The following is a 21,212-nucleotide window of genomic DNA, read 5'->3' as shown; positions in this document are numbered from 1 at the left end:
GGCTAGAAGTGCTATGGATTTTCTCCCTTTGATAGTAGTGCAAAAATGTATTTGAGACTGGGAAGAAAGTTATGAACTTGGTCTCCACCATAACAGAATCTAGTTAGTGCTCCCAGCTTCAAAGTTTTGAGAAGGCTCTGTGTTCCATTTGATTGACACCACAATTCATAGCCCTGTGTATATAGAACTATTGTAAAACCATTCTTTGAATATATTGAATTATTTACCAAGATATATTGGATCAGATGTACCAAGGAATTTCTCAATTCACTGCGTCTAGGAAAAGGCTTAGGCTTAATCTGTGCAATGCAATAAAGTGTACTCTTTCAGTATAGATCCAATAATGGTGTTGTTAATGGCTTCTCACTACATTAAGATTAAATAAATTATGTTCATTTGGCAAGATGCAGAAGACTTGTGTCAGGGACGGGAGCAAGATGTGGAAAGGGATTGAGAAGACAGAGGAAGGGCTATGGCTTGTATGTTTGAACGTCTCTAGCCTGTAGGTGTAAAGACCAATTCCTCACTGAGGACTGCTGTTGAAGGCTAGGATGTATATCTATTCATTTCACAATGACATGCAAAACAAACAAAGCAAAAAGCTCTGATGAAATTCTTTTTTTTTTTTTATGTTTGCTTCATTTTGTTTTCTATTTGACGTGCTCAGTTTGCTTACAGTGCACCCAACATGAATTTTCTGCCTGCTATTTGCATTTTACGCACACAATATGCATTTAACAAGTGCAAAAAGGTAAAATGAAATGAAACAAGATAAATAAAATGAATAAAACCCAGACCTCCTCTTCCCCTTCCCCCCCCCAAAAAAAAATGAAAATAATTGGTGTTCACACTCCTAATGAAAGACGCTATTTGACTTCATCCAGAATGCTCATTTATAACAGTCTAACTTTTTTTTTATTTTAGATTCTTTCATGTACTTTACTTTGCCAAGAACATGCGTCTCAAAAAGGGACAAACCACTGGGTTCTGTGTAAAAATACCCTGTCTCCCATGGCGTGCACATTTGTACTTACAGTAAGGCAAACACTTAATACCCTGGTCAATGGGGCCTTAGGATTCTTACACCGCATCTTACTTTTCAGCTTTGGAAAGCTCCTTTGTTTAATCGCTCAGAGTAAAGTGGGCAGCAGGAATTTTAAAATCCACACATTTAGTGCTTAATTGCAGCTGGCATTTCTGTAAAGCCTCTATGCTCTTATTATTTGGGATTAAAGCATAATGTAGGAGATTAAAATTGGGTCCCTTTTCATGTACTGTTTACTCTTATTTTCCAGATAAGCCTCTGTAATTGAGTCACTGAGACTCACTCATTTTCCTTGTGTCCAGTTTAAGGGGACATTACGGAAAGGCACCGCCATTGACAAATCACCTGTCCCATTCAATTGCAGGGGCCATGACAGTATGTCCAATACCAATAGCATATTCACAGGCAATTCTGCCTCTTAACCTTTCATGTAACTAACATTCAAGGCTGACAGTTTGGCAATGAGGATGTTTCACATTTACCGAGGGAGCTCCTTCTGTTCTCCATCTTGCTTTTAATCAATTGGAAACCGAACTGTAAAAAGAAGTCTGGAAGAGTTAATTAATAAGGGGGGGGTGAATATAAAGTGATTGAATGGACAGGATGCTAGAGGCTCAGCTAGGGTAATTATTCCTTTGGCTCACTAGTGGCCTCCCTTCTTTGCAGCTCGACCGTTCAAATCCTGAGATAGCCAAATGAGAAAACAGGCTGGAGCACCACCGAGTGCACAGCGAGTGCTTGCAGTTTCACAAGTATCAAAATATTTCAAAAACTCACTTAATCAGCATTTAGAGCAAACAAAATGATTCAGATTCACCTTATTATATTTGAATTACATGTCCTAAATGAGAGGAAAATAGCTATTTCAAGGTGGTTAAACTTCTTCCTAGCCTCTTGCTTCTGTTAACTCCTGCTAGGGATAAAATAGAATGAAAACCACGTGCCCAGAGAGCTTGCTCTTTACTTGCACTGGTCTGTGGGTTCAATAAAAGAAAAAAAAATGTTGAGCAGATGGTGGGGATGGAGGCTTCTTTTGGTGAGCCTTCCCACAGGTGAAAAGACCGCTCCTTCAAATACAACAGGTCACAGTCACTACCACCCGTAGCAAACCTAAACTGGGATTAAGAGTTCATCCCACAAACCGGTTAAGTGGTCACAGTATTGTCAAATGTATTAAACTTATAAAAATCTGGGTGTCTGCTCTTCACCACTTCCACTTCTGCAGGATTTCAATCATAATGCGGACAATTTAGCAGCGCCACAAAATATCCCTCCTGATAGGAAATTCCTCCCTGACAATCCAGTACAATTCTACTGAAAAAAAAATCATTCACTTGCTCCAAGACAGGCAGTTCTCTTTTGTGGTGACCCCATAATTTTTCAAAGTGGAGATTCCAAAAAAAAAAAAAAAAGATAAGCCTTAAGCCTAGGAGTAAAGTATAAAATGTATTCCTTCCATGAGAAAAAATGTTGCCTTACCTGGTCACTGCTCCAGGCAGCAAAAACACAACAGACAAAAATTGCCATAAGCAGAAATGTGCAAGCAATAGGGATGTGCAATCGTTTTTCCAGAATTAGGCAATTTCATTGAAATAGCCTAATTCGGAATGGTTCGGGAGAACCGAAAAACGATCACATTGTTTCCGAAATTTCAGAAAAAATTCATTTTCGGGTTAGTGCACGCTAACCTGAAAATCAGGGCCCCTGAAAAAAAAACCCTGAACTGCGGGAAAAATGAAATTCCCCCGAAACGAAGCCTGACATGATATTTAGACCCAAAGCACATCTCTAGCAAGCAAACAGAGCACTCAGTCTCTGCATGTCTCATCCTTTGTACCACTAGATGCCCTGTATGGCACAATCCCGATTTTACATCCCATCTACCACTCATCTACATGGGTGGAGGTTAAATGTACATTAGGTAGTGGTTAAGTACATACCATATCAACCTAAAAGGCACAGGGGCAGATTTTCAAAGGGTTACGCACGTAAGATACGCGCGTAACCCCCGAAAAGCTGCCCCTGCCTGTCCCTGCACGCGCCAAGTCTATCTTGCATAGGCTCGGCAGCGCACGCAAGCCCCAGAACGCGCGTATGTCCCGTTTGTGCCGGGGATGGCGAGCCGGCGCGCTCAAGTTACGCCTGCCTTGGGCAGCCATAACTTCGGAAATAAAAGGTAGGGGGGGATTTAGTTAGGGCTGGGGGATGGGCTAGATAGGGGAAGGGAGGGGATGGTGGGGGGGGATCGCAAAAAAAGTTCCTTCCAAGGCGGCTCCGATTTTGGAGCGGCCTTGGAAGGAACGGGGAAAGCCATCGGGGCTCCCCTTGGGCTCGGCGCCTGCAAGGTGTGCAAGTGTGCACCCCCTTGCACGCGCCGACCCCAGATTTTATAACATGCGTGCGGCTGCGTGAGCATGTTATAAAATTGGGCGTAGATTTGTTCGCACCGGGTTGCGCGAACAAATCTACGCCCGCGTATAAGTTTAAAAATCTGGCCCACAGGTTTTAGACCAAAATTACAATTCCTTGCCATTATCGCAGACTAACGGCACACAAGGAAATTGCAACGGAAGTCATACTAGTTTGTTGTCTATAAAAAGGGGATGGCCAATAACATGGCTGCTGTCTGAACCAAAGACAATGGCATGCTGATAAGGTGGAGGGAGAGGGGGATGGAGGGAAGGCAGGATATTGGATTATTGATATGTTTGCTTTACAAAATGGTGACCATCCCTCCCCTCTGCTTGTGTGTGAACAAAAATTGGTGCCATATGTGTGAAGTTCCTAATATTTTAATACTGATAATTAAATGACCAATTATATTCCAATTATATGACCAATTATATTCCATCTGGTTTGTATTATTGTTTACTAGCGAATATGTGAGATGCAATTGAGTTGACTGGCGCCTGTTGCTCAAAAACTCATAGACTGCATTCTTGGCCATTCAAAAGCTATATGATCAATGAACCTCTTGTACATCTGTAGAAAACATATGCTGTACAGACAATCTGTGGTATAGATGGATGACATCACATCATGTATTGTGAGGTGATATCAGTAATCACAATGCACTACAGATTGCAGTGTCTGCAGCTGTGCTGTGATAAGCCATAGGATTTAATAGATAATTATGCAGAAGATGTTCAGAAGATGGGTGCAAGTACTAGGCTGTGAAATAAACAGAGGGGACAGAATCGTTTGGCTGCAAAAGTTTTGAGCTCATTTGAAATTAAGCAGAAAGTCACCATTCAGGACTATATAATCCAAAGAGTAAGTCTTTTGCACTGTATGGCTTTTGAGAATAAAATGTTAATAACTATATTAAAAATGCAAAAAAAAGGGGGCCTTATAAATCTATTTTCTTTCACAACTGCTTGAGAAATCCATTCCACACAAGAAATAAGGCACTCCAGGGCAATGCTTTGTAATACATATTGTTGCATTCTGCCTCCGGCTTTGTTATTCATGATAAAACACTTCCTGCTGTGTCTTATTACTAAAATAAATGCCAAGTTCTTCAGCTAAAAGAATGAGCACAACACGGGAAAATGCTAAGGCAAATACACAAAAATCAAATGAAGACAGGACAATTTTTCAAATGAAAAGCTTGGTTAATTTTTAAATAAATTGGATCCAATTAAAAATATGCACAGTGGGTTCATCTCTCTTACATGTAAGGGAGATAATATACACAATGGGGAATAATAGAGTTACCCAGCCAGTTTGACCCTCTCAGATTTTCCCTGTGGATATCTCACCTCTGAGTGGGAGGTAAAGATGTAAGAAAAACCACCAGCTACAGCTCTTACAGAATGCTACTGCTGCTCGAATGATAATGAAGGCACACAATGCTGACCACATCACCTCCAGCCCTGAAAAGCCTACACTGGCTGCCCATAGTCTATCACACCAAATTCAAAATCCTGACTCCGGCCTACAGCTCCCTCAGTAACCTCGTCCCTTCCAACCTCAGCAACAGCATCACCCGCTACGAGTCACCCAGACCGCTTGGGTCAATTTCACAAGCCCACCTTTGAGAACCAGGCGTCTTGTCAGACCCAGGAATGGAACGTTCTCAAGCTCCTTATAGCAGGCTGGCCCCTGACCTTCTATCATTCAAAATACTACTAAAAACATGGCTGTTTGAGGCAGCCTTTGGTGCTAGCCATTAACACTCCGCAATCACTTTTGCCCCAATCTTTTGTAACCTTTTCTCAGCCACTGACACTTCTACCTTTTTGAATTCACAGAATATTCTCGCTTTCCACTCAAGACACAATGGCAAATCAAATCTACCCAGCAAATCAATGATGCAAATTTACTATAGTCCTCACCTCTTCCCACTGGGACACATGGTATCTTTTTTTTTTGGAGTTTGTATAAAGCTAATAATATTGTAATGTTTGCCTTATTCTGATGCACAGTGTCTGATTTATTCAACTAGTTGTAGCTTGCTTTGAACTCTTGGTGGAAAATGTGCCATAAATAAACGATGATGAAGACAATATATACACAGCAAACAATATGGTGAATACTGGGCTTTGCAGTCAGATTCCAAGCTTGAACATTTAACAGCATGGTGTTAATTTTCAAAATGGCCATTCAGCATGACTAAATTTTCAAGTGCTGGAGTTAGCCAGTTAGTTCACTTTGAAAATCCACTCCAGAGTTTCCAAGATACTTGCCAAATGGAAAATGTTACTTTTCAGCTAGCCTTTATTGCAAGGTACACAAATCTCACGTTGGATCAATTCACCATAGCATGTCACCATTTTGACCTTCCTTCTTTCAGGGACATTCAGGGGAAGTTCAATAGTAAACGTATTAGATGTATCAGCAGCATTTAACACCTTAGACCATGGTATACTTTTAGGACACCTGAAACTGATAGGTATCTCTGGTGCTGTTTATGATTGGTTTTATTCATTTCTTTCAGACCATTGCCAATATGTAGTGATTCAGGGGACTAAGTTGTCTTTATTTAGGATAAACTGTCTGCTTTTTAATTTAATTTATACGTTACCTCTATGCCAGTTAATGATCAATTTGGATGGAGGTCATCGGCTATATGGAGGTGATATACAGTTTTGTATCTCTGTGAAGTCTATGGACAAAGCTTTAGGAAAGATCTCTCAATGTTTAACTTCCATCACAAAATGGTTGTTTGAAAACAAATTGCTGTTAAATATAAAGAAAGCCGAGGTTATTTTCCTCTCAAGATATAATTTTATGAGCCCTCCCTTGTTTTTAATTTTTGATGGTCCAGAGATCAATATTTCATGGCAAGTGAGTAATCCAGGTGTCACTGTGAGCTCAGCATTGTCCTTTAAACCACAAAGAAAAATTGAAGCTCGTGCCTGTTTTTTCACCTGCGTAAATGTGACTTGTGGATTGTAGTGCATGCTTTAGTAGTTTGCACTATCGATTATTGCAGTTCGTTATATATCGGATTGCCACAGTTACCTTTAAAATCTCTCTATATTCAGGATGCAGCTGCCTAGTTAATTACAGGGTGTAGCATTGGTGATCATATCACTCCTGGTTTGGAACGTTTGCATTTGCTGCTGATAACATGGAGGATCAAATTCAAAGTAATTTTACTCGTTTTTAAGTTTAGGCCAAGTTCATTTTAATTCTACTTTAAAAATTAATCAACCTGTGAGGAATTTATGATTTGCTTCTTAAATGCTGTTGGAAATCCTGTCATATCACCAAGAAAGGATTGCAGAGTCCAGTGAGAGGCTTTTGTATGTGTCTGGGCCTTGTGTTTGGAACGAATTACCTATAGACTAAAACAATTAAAACTTCTATTGTAAGATTCAGGACGCTGGTAAAATCCTCTCTCTTTCAGCAGGCTTTTGGCAATGAGCTAGCACTTAGTTCTTTTTGAATCAGCCAAATGGAAGTGACAAATGGTGCTTTTTTGAAATATCTTATCTGTTGCCATGTTGTACATTTAGACCATAACTTTCAAACTGGCACATGTGGGTACATTTGTGAGCATATATCAGACTGTGCCCAGGGCATTGGCCATTTTATAACATACACACACATGTGCACCAAGTTTTAAGTAGGTGTATGCAAATGTGCATCTACCACATAAATTGGGCAATATTAAAAGTTGCACATACTGATTCTATTACCAATTTTACCAGTTCGCCCTCAGTTCACCCGGATAAGAGAAAGCTCCCCAAACCCCCCTTGTTTAATAGTTTTCACACACACACACACACCCCCAAGTTAGCCCTGACCCTTAAAACCTCACAGATCTGCCCAGTCTTCTTTCTTTTTTAACTTACACATCATCCATTGCAGAAGAAAAGTTATGCGGCAGGATCTGTAGGCTCACCCGGTCATCGGTATTTCAACACATCTTAAGTACATATCCCAAAATACCATGCCCCATCCAGACTATGCCCATGCCCCATCCCTTTTTGAAAACATCTGAGATGTGTGCACTGCAGGAGATATGCATGTATCTCGGTGGCTTTTAAAATCCGCGTGGCGCCCGCGAGCCTAACCTATTTGCACATTCCCTAATTAATGTGTGCATCGAGATTTTAAAATTTACCTCTTTGTGTGTGAGCAGAGTTTTATTTAGATTTTTATTGGGGATGAGAAGTTTGCAGCAGTTGTTTTATAATGAATGATTTATTTAGTTTGAAATTGTATTGCTTTAAGCTATTTATGTTTAGAATGTATTTATTGCTTGTACCTCTTTATGTTTTTAAGTGTCTATGTTTTCACTTTAGTCTTGATGTTTGTTTATTTTATTATTTGCTGATAGTTATCTGTTTATTATTGACTTAGCTACTGTATATGTTTCTAATAACCCTCTTAGGATTTCAGATAGGTGAGATACAAATGTTTATATAAATAAATAAAAATTAATGCAACAGAGAATAAATGAAGGAGGGGCAACAACAGAATGCTTGCTTTATTTTCCCTGAGACTTGAGAGGGATTCTTCAGTAGTATTGTTTTCTTCTGACTGGCTGAGGCATTTTTTAAGATTTATGGTGTGCAAAGGAAATGCAAAGCCATTTCCTACCAGTGTTTTTGTCTTCTATTAGGGATCTATGTCATGAAGGATGTGAAAAGGAAAATACTTTATAGAGCAAGGCCTTTAGAATTAAGTGCATTCCTTTTTTCAGCTAAGATACTTTACTCAGTTTATAGCACTGGTACCATGCCAGTTATCCTGGCAATACATCTGGCAAATCAACATGAAAATTAAGAATTGTGGCTTCAAGGTGTCTCACACTGGTGGATGGGAACCTTTCCTCCCTCCCCAATGCCCCAAAGGAGGGTGCAGGAGGGATCATTGGGAGGGGTGAGATGTTAGGTTTAACATAACATTAGCTGCAGTACTTTGTAATGCAATTTTGTTTTATCTAAAAATGTTATCATTTGGGGGAGGAGCTAAAATGTATATCGAGAAGGAAGAGGTGCAGGAAATTTGAGAAACACCATTGTAAGTGACAGTCAGTTATTATTTTATGATGGTACCTGACTGTGATTAAAACTTGTATTTAAAAGATCAGATAAATTACTTTGCAAAGGCAAATCCTTCTTAAAGCAGTCTACAAACTGATCAGCACCCAAAAATAAAAAAAATCTGGTAAGTAACAGACAGAAGCAATGAAATATTCCTATAAAAAGAGATCATTCTCAAGAAATATTGTGTTTATTGTTTACCATAAATGTTTTGTTCCATTCACCGAGTACATTCTGAGTTATTGGCACAATTTAATTAGACACAAAGTAAATTGATTAACAATATAATAAATGAAATAATATACAATATAGGGAAGATTTTAAAATCATGCTCGCGCCTCCATGTGTGCGCGTTACCCGGCGCGTGCACATAGATGTGCGATTTATAAAATGAGCCCGCCAGCACACGCATGTTATAAAATCCAGGCCGGCGCGCACGGGGGGGGGGGGGGGGGGGTGGTGGTGGTAGATTTGGCCAATTCACATGCGGTGACGAGATCGGGCCTCCCCCAGTTCTCTCCCAGTCCGCTCCAATTAAGGAGCGGACTGGGATGGAACTTTCCTACCCCCCTACCTACCCTCCCTCCCTCTTCCCCGACCTCTTTTCACGGCCTGCCTTTTTTTTTTCTTTATTTTAGATCTTGCGCCAGCTCCTGAGCTGACGTAAGCTGTGCGTGCCGGCAGGCTGCCGGGGCTCGATCCCCCGGCACGGCAGCAAATGGCCACTGAACCGGCCGCCTCCAGCTCTGCCCCTCCCCCGCCCCCAGACAGCCACTCCCTGTCCCTGGGACTGCCCCTTTTCCTGGGCCCAGCACTTCTGCGCATAACAGGAGCATGGCTGGGCCCCTTTGAAGATACGCACAATAGCACACAAGGCCCGGCCGCGTGTGTAACCCACGTTTTCCCCGCGCAAGGGATTTAAAATTTAGCCGTATGTACTTTATCCATGATAGGTGCATGGGGCATATTGAAAACATTTATCTCAACTGGCTAAATTTTAGAAGAAAGAATATATTAACTTGCTATTAACAACTCTAGAAATGAGGTAAATACAAAACCCCCTAACATAGAATGAATAATATATCCAGTTAAATGTAGCCAGAAAAGTTATCCTGGATATTCAGTGGGATAAACATTTATCCCACTGTTTATGTTTAGTATCCAGCTACCTTTAGCTGGTTAACCTTAAACCTAATTATCTTTTGAATTTGGCCAGGTCAGTTTAAATTTATTTGGTGTCATGTGACTAGATAATTTAATTAGCTTTATTCAAAAGAATATAGCCAGTTAAGTGGCCATGCTGAGTTTTAAAACACAGTACCTTGCTGGTGTAGCGACAAAAATCACAGCACCCCCCTCCAATGTGTAAACCATGGGCCCTGCCAGGTTAAGCCTCCCACCTAAGACCCCTCTGAGAGCACTTTAATATTAAAGCAGCTAGGGCAGAGCTTTCCAAACTTTTCATGTTGGTGACACACTTTTTAGACAAACATAATTTCACGACACAGTAATTCAGTCTACTGGCAAACCAGAGGTTAAAAGTTAAACGAACGAAACATATTTCGACAATTTATGTATGTTTCCTTAAATATATACATAATAAAATGTTTCACGACACAACCTATCTCATGAAAACCTTTCATTTATATTAAAAATATATAATATTCCAAGGTTCATGTTATTGTTATAATTTATGAGTAACAATAATAAAACAAATTGTCTGGCCCCCCACACTCATCTCTCTTCCCCCCAGCACGTCTGTCCCCCACACACTCATTTCTCTCCCCCCCAGTACATGTCTCGCCCCCACACTCATGTACCTCTTCTTTTGATTGTTGCCAGTTAAGTGCTTCACTCCCTTCAGGGTTCAAGCCTGCCGTGCTGCATAAAACCTTTCAGGATCACCAAACACTGCTGCTTGCAGTCAGTACTCCTCATGGCCAGGCCTCATCAGCAGCAGCAGCCAATGCAAGGGCAGCTAGGCTCGTTCCACCCACCAAGTCCCCCAAAAAACGCGATTGACAGCAAAAATCACCTAATAATAAGCAACCCATAAACTGAAAAAAAAAAAAAGTGAATCTCTAGAAAAAAAAAGCCCAAACTTGCGTCAGAGTTGACCGGGCTTGCGCGACACACCTGCACACTGCAGGCGACACACTAACGTGTCCCGACACACAGTTCTCTGATCTGCATAATTTGGCTACAGTGAGCCCCCCCCTCTAGCTCTCTCTCCCCCTCCCCCACCCCACTGTCCTACCCCAACCCTAACCTCCCATCTTCTTGCTGCCTTTTAAAATCTGTACATTCTGCCAGGATTGCGCAGTACAGTGCGACCATGATCCTGACATGGCAGCGCGGAGAGCGCTGGCTGGGATCGCGATAGTGGTGCACCATGATTCCGATTATAGATTTGAAAAGGTATTGGGAGGTTTATGGTTGGAGTCGAAGGGTAGACAGTGAGCAGGGAGGCAGAACCAAAGAGCAGGTGCTGGATCCTGAGACTCATAGCTGTTTTAATACTGCAATGATCTCAGAGGAGTGAATGGTGGGTGAGGAGGCTCAGCCCTGCAGGGCCCATGGCTTACAGACTGGATGAGCGTGGGGGGGTCTGTGATTTGGGCTGCTAGCCCCGCAAGGTACTTTTATTTTTTTTTTAACTCAGCATCACTACTTAACCAGCTGTATTCTTTGAATATAATTGGTTAAGTCTAAAGTTATCCGGCCACAGAAAGCCAGAAAACGTTACATATGCTTCAGGGTATGGCCTCCTCAGAGTTAGCCCGGTTAAGTTATCTGGCTAATTTGTTCTGACCACTGAACAGCCCAAATCAACATCCGTTACTTATCTGGCTAAATGACTTATATCCAGCTAAAAGTAAAGTTAGGAGTTATCTGGCTACATAGCTTTGATTATTGGCCTCGTTGAGAACATAACATTAAAAGTTACATCCCAAAAAAGTGAAATTGGCAAACTCAACTATAATTTGCTCTTCTTTTCTTCTTCCACAGATATTGATTGTAAGGCTTGACTGTTAAATCAATGAGAATGTCACAAAAATGTTGACTAAAGGGCTGAATTATTGAGGTCAATTACAAATTAGCCCAGATAAGCAACTCATAGGTACTGCAAGAGCTCCGAAACAATAGCAGATGTTTCAAAATACAGTCACAATAAACAGATGCTTGAAAATGGATGCCATATTTTTTCTTGATCTACAACCCGTTTCATTTGTGAATAATTAACTTCATCAATTCCTTCAGCTCTGTTACTAGGAAACCAGTTTAATAAACAAGTTCCTGTGTTTCAAGAAAAAAAAACCCACTGATTTTACATTATTTATTGAAATACTGCAGTTTGCTGAATGTACAGCAAGAGGGGATTTTGTAATCCACATGAAGAACAAGCTTCAGCTAACTGTTTAATTGTATACTGCATATAATTGCTGAAATACATTGGTGTTTGCCTTTCCAGCAACTAAAACTTGGTCCTTAATGATCTGAATAATACTGAATCAGATGATTAAGCTTTAAAGTAGTTTAAGGACATAAGAAATGCTATGCTGCGTCAGATCAATCTAGGAGCCCAGCATCCTGTTTCCAACAGTGGCCAGTCCACATTGTCTGGAACTACTCAGCAAACCCTAATATGAAAATCTGTTTTTCAGTACTAGCCTATTAATTTGGCCAGAAAAATCGAGGTGCTGCAATAGTAGACCTAAATCGGCTGGCTAGCACTCATCAACCTTCTCCCTCCCTCTGATCTCCCCATCTCAAGATGAACACAGGGCAGGGACAACATCAGATCCGACTATCCTCCCCGCTGCCCGACTAGAAAATGCGACATAGAATTTGATGGTCCATTCAGTCTGCCCAGCAAGTTGTTTAGGGTAGTAGCTGCCACTCTGTGTGACTTAGCCCCCTCTAAGGCTTCTTTTAAGGGTAGACGTGACACTCCATGCAGGTTACCCCCATGTAACACATTATCCCATTTCTTCATGCCCATCCTCTAGCCACTAGTGATCCTCTGTGTTTATCTCATGCCCTTTTGAATTCTTTCACTATTTTTGTCCTGACCACCACTTCCCGGAGGGCAATCCATGCATCCCTCACCCTTTCCGGGAAGATATATATTCCTGACATTGTTCCTGAGTTTACTCAGAGTTTCATATCATGACTTTTGGTTCTGCAGCTTCCTTTCTATCCAAAAAGGGTTTGATGGTTTTGTAGCAGGGCCAACAGACCCTCCATCCTCCTTCCTACCCAGCTGAATAGAAAATGTAGCAAGGCTCACGGGTTCCCCAAATATACCCTCACCCATCTAATTTTAGAACAAAATTCCTCTCCCCCTCCCCACCCCATTATGCCCAGCCGAGTCAGAAGTACCGCAGCTGCTCTCATTCTGCCTTGGCATCCAGTGTTTTCAGAGCAATGTTGGATGCCAAGCCAGGAGAAGGTCAGCCTGCATCTGTCTCCAAGTTCAACTGCGAAAGATTGAATGGATTTTGGGAGACTTCTGTCACTTGGGAAGGAGAGACTTGTGTGGGGATGATAATATATTTTTTGATTGGATGAGCTGGAGGGGGCATCAGAGGGCCTGATAGTCTGCTACATTGTCTGTTCCTGTGGGCATGTGGGAGAGGGGCTGGAGAGGCAGTAAGCCGCCCTATTTCATTTTCTATTCAGGTTAGTGGAAGGCCGGATGAAGGAATTATTAGAGAAGTGCATTCATTTGAAATGAATAAGGAATCCAAACTGAAATACATGAAAAAAATGAAAAAGCCCACCCTAACAAAACAAAATTCAGCTGGAAAGCTCCCAACCAATGGAAATCTGTGGCCCACATTCCCCTAGGGACTATCGACCCCACAATTAATTCATTTGTATTCTGGTGGATGAAAGAGAATTTAGCCAGTCAGCACTGATTTTTACTAACCATCTGTTATAGCACACGGGCAGATTTTAAAAGCCCAACATGCGTAAATTCAGCTGGATTTACGCACGTAGGGGGGTTACACGCACCAAGCCTATTTTGCATAGGCCCGGTGACGCGCGCAATCCCCAGGACGCACGTGTGTCCCGGGGCTTTGAAAAAGAGGTGGGGGCAGGGGCAGGACCGAGGCCTCCAGCACAGCGGCCGTGCCGGGTGATCGCGCGCCAGCACTGGCTGCTGTGTGCAACCCATGCCTGCCCGGAGGCAGGCGCAACTTCCAAAATAAAGGTTAGGGGGGGTGGGTTAGGTAGGGCTGGGGGGGGGGTGGGTTGGATAGGGGAAGGGAGGGGAAGGTAGGGGGGTGGAAGGAAAGTTCCCTCCGAGGAGGAAACAGGGAAAGCCATCAGGGCTTCCCTAGGGCTCGGCGCGCGCAAGGTGCACAAGTGTGCACCCCCTTGCGCGCGCCGACCCCGGATTTTATAACATGCACACGGCTGCACGCGCATGTTATAAAATCAGGCGTGGATTTGTGCGCGCCGGGTTGCGTGCACAAATCTACGCCCGCGCATAGGGCCAGATTTTCAAAAGCATTTACTCGAGCAAAACTGGTTTTTGCTCGAGTAAATATACTTTACTCAAGTAAGTGGGCTTTTCAAAATTGCTACAATATATGCCATTGAATTGTCCATAGGATTTTCTCAAGTAAGTGCACTTTACTCGAGTAAATAGCTTTTGAAAATTGCTACGATAGTATGTCACATTTACATGCGTAACTCCTTTGAAAATGACCCCCAAAGGTACTAAAATTTGGCCCAGAGTCTGAGCACCCTAGCCAGGTAGATTTAGCATGATTTTCAGCCGAAATTCTAGTTGGCTAGATTTTCGACTGAAAATCAGTTTGAACTTTCCAGTCAAACAGGGTGATTTTCAGAAACCTTTGAAAATTGCTACTATACCAATTTTAAGTGAACTTAATACAGGTGAATGGGCTTTTGAAAATTGCTATGATAGCAAGTTGCATTTTCCTTTGGAAATTACCCTGAAAATGTGACTGAGATGCTCAGCCATTTTTTTTAAAAATTGGCCAGATCGCTCTTAATGACAGAATAGCTTTCCTAGCAACGTTTTACCAACTGCTCGATTAATGGACTGGTTCCTGCAGAATTCAAAAAGTGTCGTTTAGCTATAACACGTTGGCTTTCTCTTGAGTTTTCTTTAGTCACAACCTTTTATGTAAAATTGTAAAACTTTTTTGTAAAAAGAGGCAAGTTCCTAGGGACCACCTTTTCCTTCCCCTCTTCTTCCTATAGTTTTTTTTTTTCGTGTATTGAGGGAAAAAAAAAGAAACTTTTGTGCCACATTTAAGTAAAGAGGATTTTTATTCAGACAACCAACAAGGACTGAATTGCACAGGCAGGGTAAACAAACGGGAGTAGCTTGCTTATTACAGAGGTTACTACCCCAAACCAATTAGCTAGATACTTCACTTAGATGCAGCTCCAGCACTGCTGTCTGCATGGATGGTGGGGGTGGAAGGGAATTGGAACCAAAAGGTTATCAATTAGGGTCCTGACCTCAGCGGTCAGAGTAACAGATAAGTATGAAAACAAATAGGTGTGAAAGCTTGCTGGGCAGACTGGATGGGCCGTTTGGTCTTCTTCTGCCGTCACTTCTATGTTTCTATGTTTCTATATCTCGGTGCATAGAATATATCTTGCTTGGGTTTGATAAACTGCCTGCATGATCATTATCCCAATGTTATCCCATAGATAAATTATGTAGTTAGACCCTAAATTATCACATGATGAGCAGGATAACATTTTGAAGGAGTTTTTTTTTTTAAAGGAAATCCAGGATGCAAGGGTCCAGATGGAGCCATGATCTGTGGCCCGTGGTCAAGGATTGTCACCGTAACAATTGTGCTATGTTGGGGGGAGAATATCACAATCGGGGGAAAATTCTAGATTGTTATGAAGATTTAGAGGACTATGATAGAAAGGAAGACAGTTCCAAGGGATCTGGAAATCCAAAAGGAGCAGCAGGAAACTGCCTTGCAAAAAAAAAAAAAATACATACAAAATAATAATAGCATGATACACGTAGGAGCCAGCTGTCATTTCCTTTTCTTTACATGGAACTGCACAGTATTACCTGCAGTTGGCCTGGGGACTGTGACCCGATTATCCCAGAGAGTGCGGGCTTTCTACTGGTCTTCATTATACTTTGCTGGCTTCATTGGACAGAATATTCATTCTAAACATATTCACCCATCAAAAAGATGGAGGCAGGCTATGTATGCTTTTCTTTTTAAACCTTCTTTGATACTATTTATTGTATTAGCACATTGAGATTTACAGTGTTTCTGCTCAGAGATATAGGGCCTCATGCAAAAATTATTTTTGCCCTATAATGTGCCTATGGAATTATTATTTATTGAATGAGATCCATAGTTTCCTAATGACAGAAAACCTGTCTAATTTCATTAAAAGAAAGAAAGAAAATAAGGACCCTGTTTAGAGAACTATAAACATGTGGCCTTTATTATACTGAGTTCTTAGCCAGGGTTTAGGTTCCCAACATATGCATAACACAAAGAAATATTCACACAGTAATTCATCAAGCAATAAAGAACATTTTCATTTGCCTGGAAATAAAACCAAGCAGTGTCCAATTTTCCTTTCTTTGCCTGGGGACCTTCCAAGTCTTATAACGTGCTAGTTCTAAACATAATAATTGGTTTTTCCACTTTATCGTGTTTGCATATTGATGAAGTATAGTTGCTTGATTAGGCAAATGCATTCTCTCAGGAAGTCCCAAACAGCCATTTTCCATTAGAAGAAGCTCAAATAAATCATCAAAATATCTCTGCAAAAATTTGCATCTTTAAAAAAAAGAAAACATGCCCCCACCCCAGTAAAAGAACCTAACCTCCCTCCCCAAATTTCATTTAAAGCAAAGTTTGATCAACCTCAGGGCTAGTAATATATTTTGCAGCCTAGACTTTCCAGGCTGTATTCTAAACCTGACACAGAAATTCCTTTGAGGATTTATAGCACAAAACCTGTAGGCAGGCTGAGGGAACTATTTTAAATGCTGTACCAAGAAAAATTGACAACTGAGAAACCAAAGGGAATTTATCCCAGTTTATTATTCATGCAAAAGGAATCCATAGCCAACAGATCAACTATGACTTTACCTACCTGTGATTCAGAACATTGCTTTCACATCAGCACAGTAGAAAAATACGTCTAGAATTTCACATCAACTTAAAAATGTTTCATTACTCCATGACCTACGTGTGTGTGTGTGAGAGTTGATCTGTGTCTATGCATATCTCCTATTTGTTATGGGAATGATTAGATGGGATATAGAGAAGGGTTGTCAGTATCAGGAAGATGCAAGTAGGGGTGTTTAGAGTGGAGTGGGTGGGCGGTGAGTGGAATATGGTGGGGTTTCTGGGGGGGGGGGTGGTTGGATGTTGGGGAGGGTTGGAAAAGTAGGGGAAGGACAAGGTGAACTTTTTACCTCCCACACTCTACTACTTCACATTCTACATCTCTTTCTTCCCCCAGCGCCCACCTTCTCTTTATCACTCCCTCCATTCTTCCTCTCTCAGACTCCTCCTCCTTCTCCACCTCCTCCTCCTCTCCCATTTCCCTCTGCCTCCTCCATCTCCCCCTCCCACCTTCTTCCATCCTTCCTCCACTCTTGACCTTGCCTGCTAATTCCTCCTCATCTTCAGCCTTTGGGGTCTAGGAACCTCACCAGCCCCGTAGCTCTGGCAATGGACACTTTGCTAAATTCTCAGCTGATGCAGCCTGGGTGCCCCTACCAGCTCCGCAGTTACTTTTGCCATCAGCTCAATCTCATCTTTTGCTGGTGGGGCCTGGGAATCTTCCCAGGCCCACTGCCCTACTCTACCAGTTGTTCTACCAGACCTTGCAATGCATTCTGGGTTTGTCTGCCAGGCTGCTGCTACCTCTTGCTTGCAGTGTCAGTGTCAAAGAAGGACAGACAGACAACTGGACACATTCAAAACATTTTACCCTAAAATGTGCTAAACTGATAATTATAAGTTCTGCATGCACCTAAAGCTGTAAAACATAAAACCTATTGCTTTTCTTACAATTATGATTTTCAGTTCCAATGATAAAAGTTGTAAAATTTTAAGGTCAATCATTTGAGGAGTGGAATGATCAAAGGTTTCTATGTAGGTAAAGATGTATTTACCCACATAAAATTGTCCTTTGAAAATTCCCCCTCCTCCCCATATGTGACATAAAGTATGTAAGCTGTTTCACAGCATGCTCATTTATTTCTCTCTGCATATTAAACAAGAGGGAGCTTTGAAATCTTAATGCGTACCTCGTATACTTACTGTGCACCTGTATCCATGTAAGTGGAAGGTTTGCAGATACAAGTGTACCTGTGCTGTGCAAAATTTCCCTCTTGATCTATTATCTATGTCCAATGCAGAAGTCATTTTTTTCTCTTATGCATAGCAAATAGTGAACACATTTTCCAGTTGTGTGTTTTGTGGGGTTTTTTTTTTTACCATTTTTTCTTTGCTTCTTAGAAAAAAAATGGTTGTTGGAATGATGCATGCATACTTATACAAAAAGCTAATTTTAGATGCATTGGGCTCTATGCTCAATGGGAAGCAAAATAAGTGCTTGAGTGACTGGGCATGTTGTACACCGCTCGATCATTTCAGTAGTTGTATTTTGCTATGTGAGTACTTTCTGAATTTAGTCAGAGGCATACATTAATAAAATTGTACACTTAGCACAAATTAATGAAGCCTATGTGCAAGATAAGTGCACAACTCTGTCAATTGCATGAGTAGTTGATCTGTTAACTTTTGAAAATAAAGTCCATTGAAGGATATAAAATATGTCTTAACAATATGGCCCAGCTGTGACCCTTTACCTGCCACCCTAACCCATCCAAGCATAAGCTCAATAACAGATTTGAAAATGTTTGGATGGCAAGGTCAGAGATTTATTTCCACTAAACAGACTTAAATACATGACAGTAACTTTTTCCCATCCATCATATAATTATATAACATTGGTTCACCACACATGATCCAGGTTGGTGCCACAGTCATAAAGGAGCTGGCCCAGTGACTCAGTGGCATTCCCAGGTGGGGCTCCTTCAGCCCAGCTGGAGCTAGGGATGTCGAGGAAAGGAGAGGGAGAGGAGTCTCAGGCATTTCTCAATGGCAACACCTAAGGGCCCGATCGCAGGAAACATTAGCCAGAAGCCAAAGGGAGCCATGGTTTGGGATCCCTGCCTGAGATCTGTCACTGCAATAGATGGGCTGAGTTTGGAGGGGGGGATCTAAAAATAAAATAAATAAATAAAAACTCCCAAGTAATTACAAATGCACGTGCATGATGCTGCAGCCCAACAGAGATTGGTACCGATTTGTGCCGGAAACCCAAAAGATCATGAGAAAAATATTGGTCTAAATAGAAAAAGAGTTTTGGAAGAGAGGAGATCACTGACAGGTTACAGCTCACTATCCAGAGAATCTATCTCATCCTTACCCGCCATCTGGCCTGGCCACTCATTACTCGTTGATTCATAATGTTCACCTCCAATGTGAGTTATTCTCAATTGGTTTTATCCTACTGCAACTCTCAAGACTGACCTTAACACCACTTATTCCCTTGCAATCTTCTATAACTCTTTCTAATGCAAATGTACAGATATTACCCCCACCAATGGTGGCCACTTTCTCCCTTAAGATAACTTCCTCCCTAATGCCTCAGGTGTCTGGTTATGTTTTTATTTTTTACACTTCTTTATTGTCGGAACCTGTAGAAGAATAGATTATCTTGATTATATCCTACCCACTTCTCTCCTAGCTCCTCTTCTTCCCTTCTAATTACTCTGTCTTCTTGCCTCTCCCGTATCCCTACCATAACCACCAATGTGTCTGGCATGGGAGAGGATGGTGAGTTTATAGCCTATAACACTCTCTAGGAGGCAAGAAGCAGCTGACATGGCTGTTGTAAATCTGATTATACAAAATATTGTATTTGCACTAGAATCTATGTGGCCTAACAAAAAATATGTGGTAATTCATGAGCTTTCAAGGACAGAAAGGTCCCTTCCGAAGATTATTTATCAACATGAAAAACTCTTTTGGTACTAAAAGTTGAAGGAGGTTTAATGGGCCCTATGGGGGTAATTTTGTAACAGTTTGCGTAAATATAATGGCAAATACCTGCATAAGTGACACCAATTTTGAAAGCTTACTAACACATGTACTGCACATTCACTTTGGAAATTACCCCACCTAAACTACCTGCAGACATTTACACCTGCTATTATTTTGGGGAAATTTTAGAAGCCCAGTTTTGAAAAGGCAAAAGTCTGCACATAAGCGCAAAACTGCTGAAGCACAAACCCCCCCCTCCCCTGGGAAGACCTGCCCTCAGTCCAGGTACACTTGTGTGCTTACAAGACATTTGCACGTAGGTCTACTCACGAATAGGGGAGACAGTTTTATTACAGGCCATTGCTGTGGGTAAAGCACTATGGGCCTCATTCCCTAAAGTATCGCAGGCCTGCGATACTTTAGGGAATGAGGGGGCGGGGGCCCGAAACGGGGGGCGGGCCTGCGCTAGCCGGCAGCCATCGCACCGTCGCGGTGCGATCGCTGCCGGTTTCGCACCCAATAGCGCCACCATAGAAGGTGTAGCTATTGGGCGCGAACTCGGACGCGAAAAGGGCCTTACCTTTTCGTCGTCCGTGGCATCTTCGCGGAGTCGGCCCCGGTGACGCCCCGACTCCTCCTCTTCCGGGGCCGACTCTGCCCCCATTTTGGGATCGCGTGCGATCCGGATGGAAAATGAGGCCCATTATGTTATCCAGGTAAAGGCCTTGGAAAATTGGGAAAAATGTTTACTGCATTCGGTTGACTTTAATCACACAGAACTGTGAAGGATATGCTTGAGGCAGGCCTTATTTATTTATTTATTTAATCTTGTATTCTGCTTTCTCCAGCAAAGACTGTTCAAAGCAGATTCCATTATTACCTTCATCCAAATACAAATGCAGAAGTTAAAAACATGAAAGTGAATAACAACACGTGATTGAAATTAAACTCCTGCAAGTTTGTTTTTAAATCATTTTATGTAAACAAAGCAAAGACAAAAAAGGATTGCCCCAGTTTTGCTCTGGTTCAAATACTTGTGCAAGTCTGGTGTTAGTTAATGTGTTCCTCCTTAAAATGCTGAGATTGAGAAATCTGCCTTGAGTTTTGTACTGAAGAAAAATGAACAAAAACCTTTAATAAATCACCCTCAATGCTTCCCTGGGTAGTGAAGGATGCAAAAAACAAAACAAATTCCTGGATAAGAAATTGCCATTCCATCCCTGAGAATTGCTAAGTATCAGGGATCCAGCAGTACTGAGTTATTTGGAAAAGTCTGCTCCCCACAGAACCTGTTTCTTTGTTTTTAGTTTTCATGGTTTTTGCTCTTTGAAGTCACGATAATTGGTATAAACTAGCACAAATCACTTTAAATTTTGTTTTTATTATAATAACATATCAAACCCTATAATACAAAAATATAATACACAAAGAATGTTCTAGTCTTAAGGTCATGCTACATAAAAATGAAAAATAAAATAAAATAAAACAATTTAATTTTCAAGTATTCAGAAAACATACTTTGATACAACAAAAAACTCCAGCATGAATAAACTAAAAAATGCACAACAA

General features: G+C 41.4%; 1 protein-coding gene across 2 annotated transcripts in view; it reads left to right on the top strand.

Annotated features, from left to right (window-relative positions):
• Nucleotides 1-21,212, top strand: part of CDH8 (cadherin 8) — a 515,521-nt gene that overhangs the window by 218,015 nt on the left and 276,294 nt on the right. Inside the window, exon 1 of one of the 2 annotated variants that reach the window (XM_029608174.1) lies at nt 4,189-4,318. The exons of the other annotated variant lie outside the window; for it this stretch is intronic. The gene's annotated coding sequence lies outside the window, so the exon portion shown is untranslated. Of the gene's footprint in view, nt 1-4,188; nt 4,319-21,212 lie in introns of those variants that run through there. 2 annotated transcript variants of the gene reach the window in all.

This window comes from Rhinatrema bivittatum, chromosome 7 (assembly GCF_901001135.1).
Source record: "Rhinatrema bivittatum chromosome 7, aRhiBiv1.1, whole genome shotgun sequence".
NCBI classification, from domain to species: domain Eukaryota; kingdom Metazoa; phylum Chordata; class Amphibia; order Gymnophiona; family Rhinatrematidae; genus Rhinatrema; species Rhinatrema bivittatum.
The sequence above is the reverse complement of the archived record's forward strand: the minus strand, read 5'-3'. Positions and strand labels throughout refer to the sequence as shown.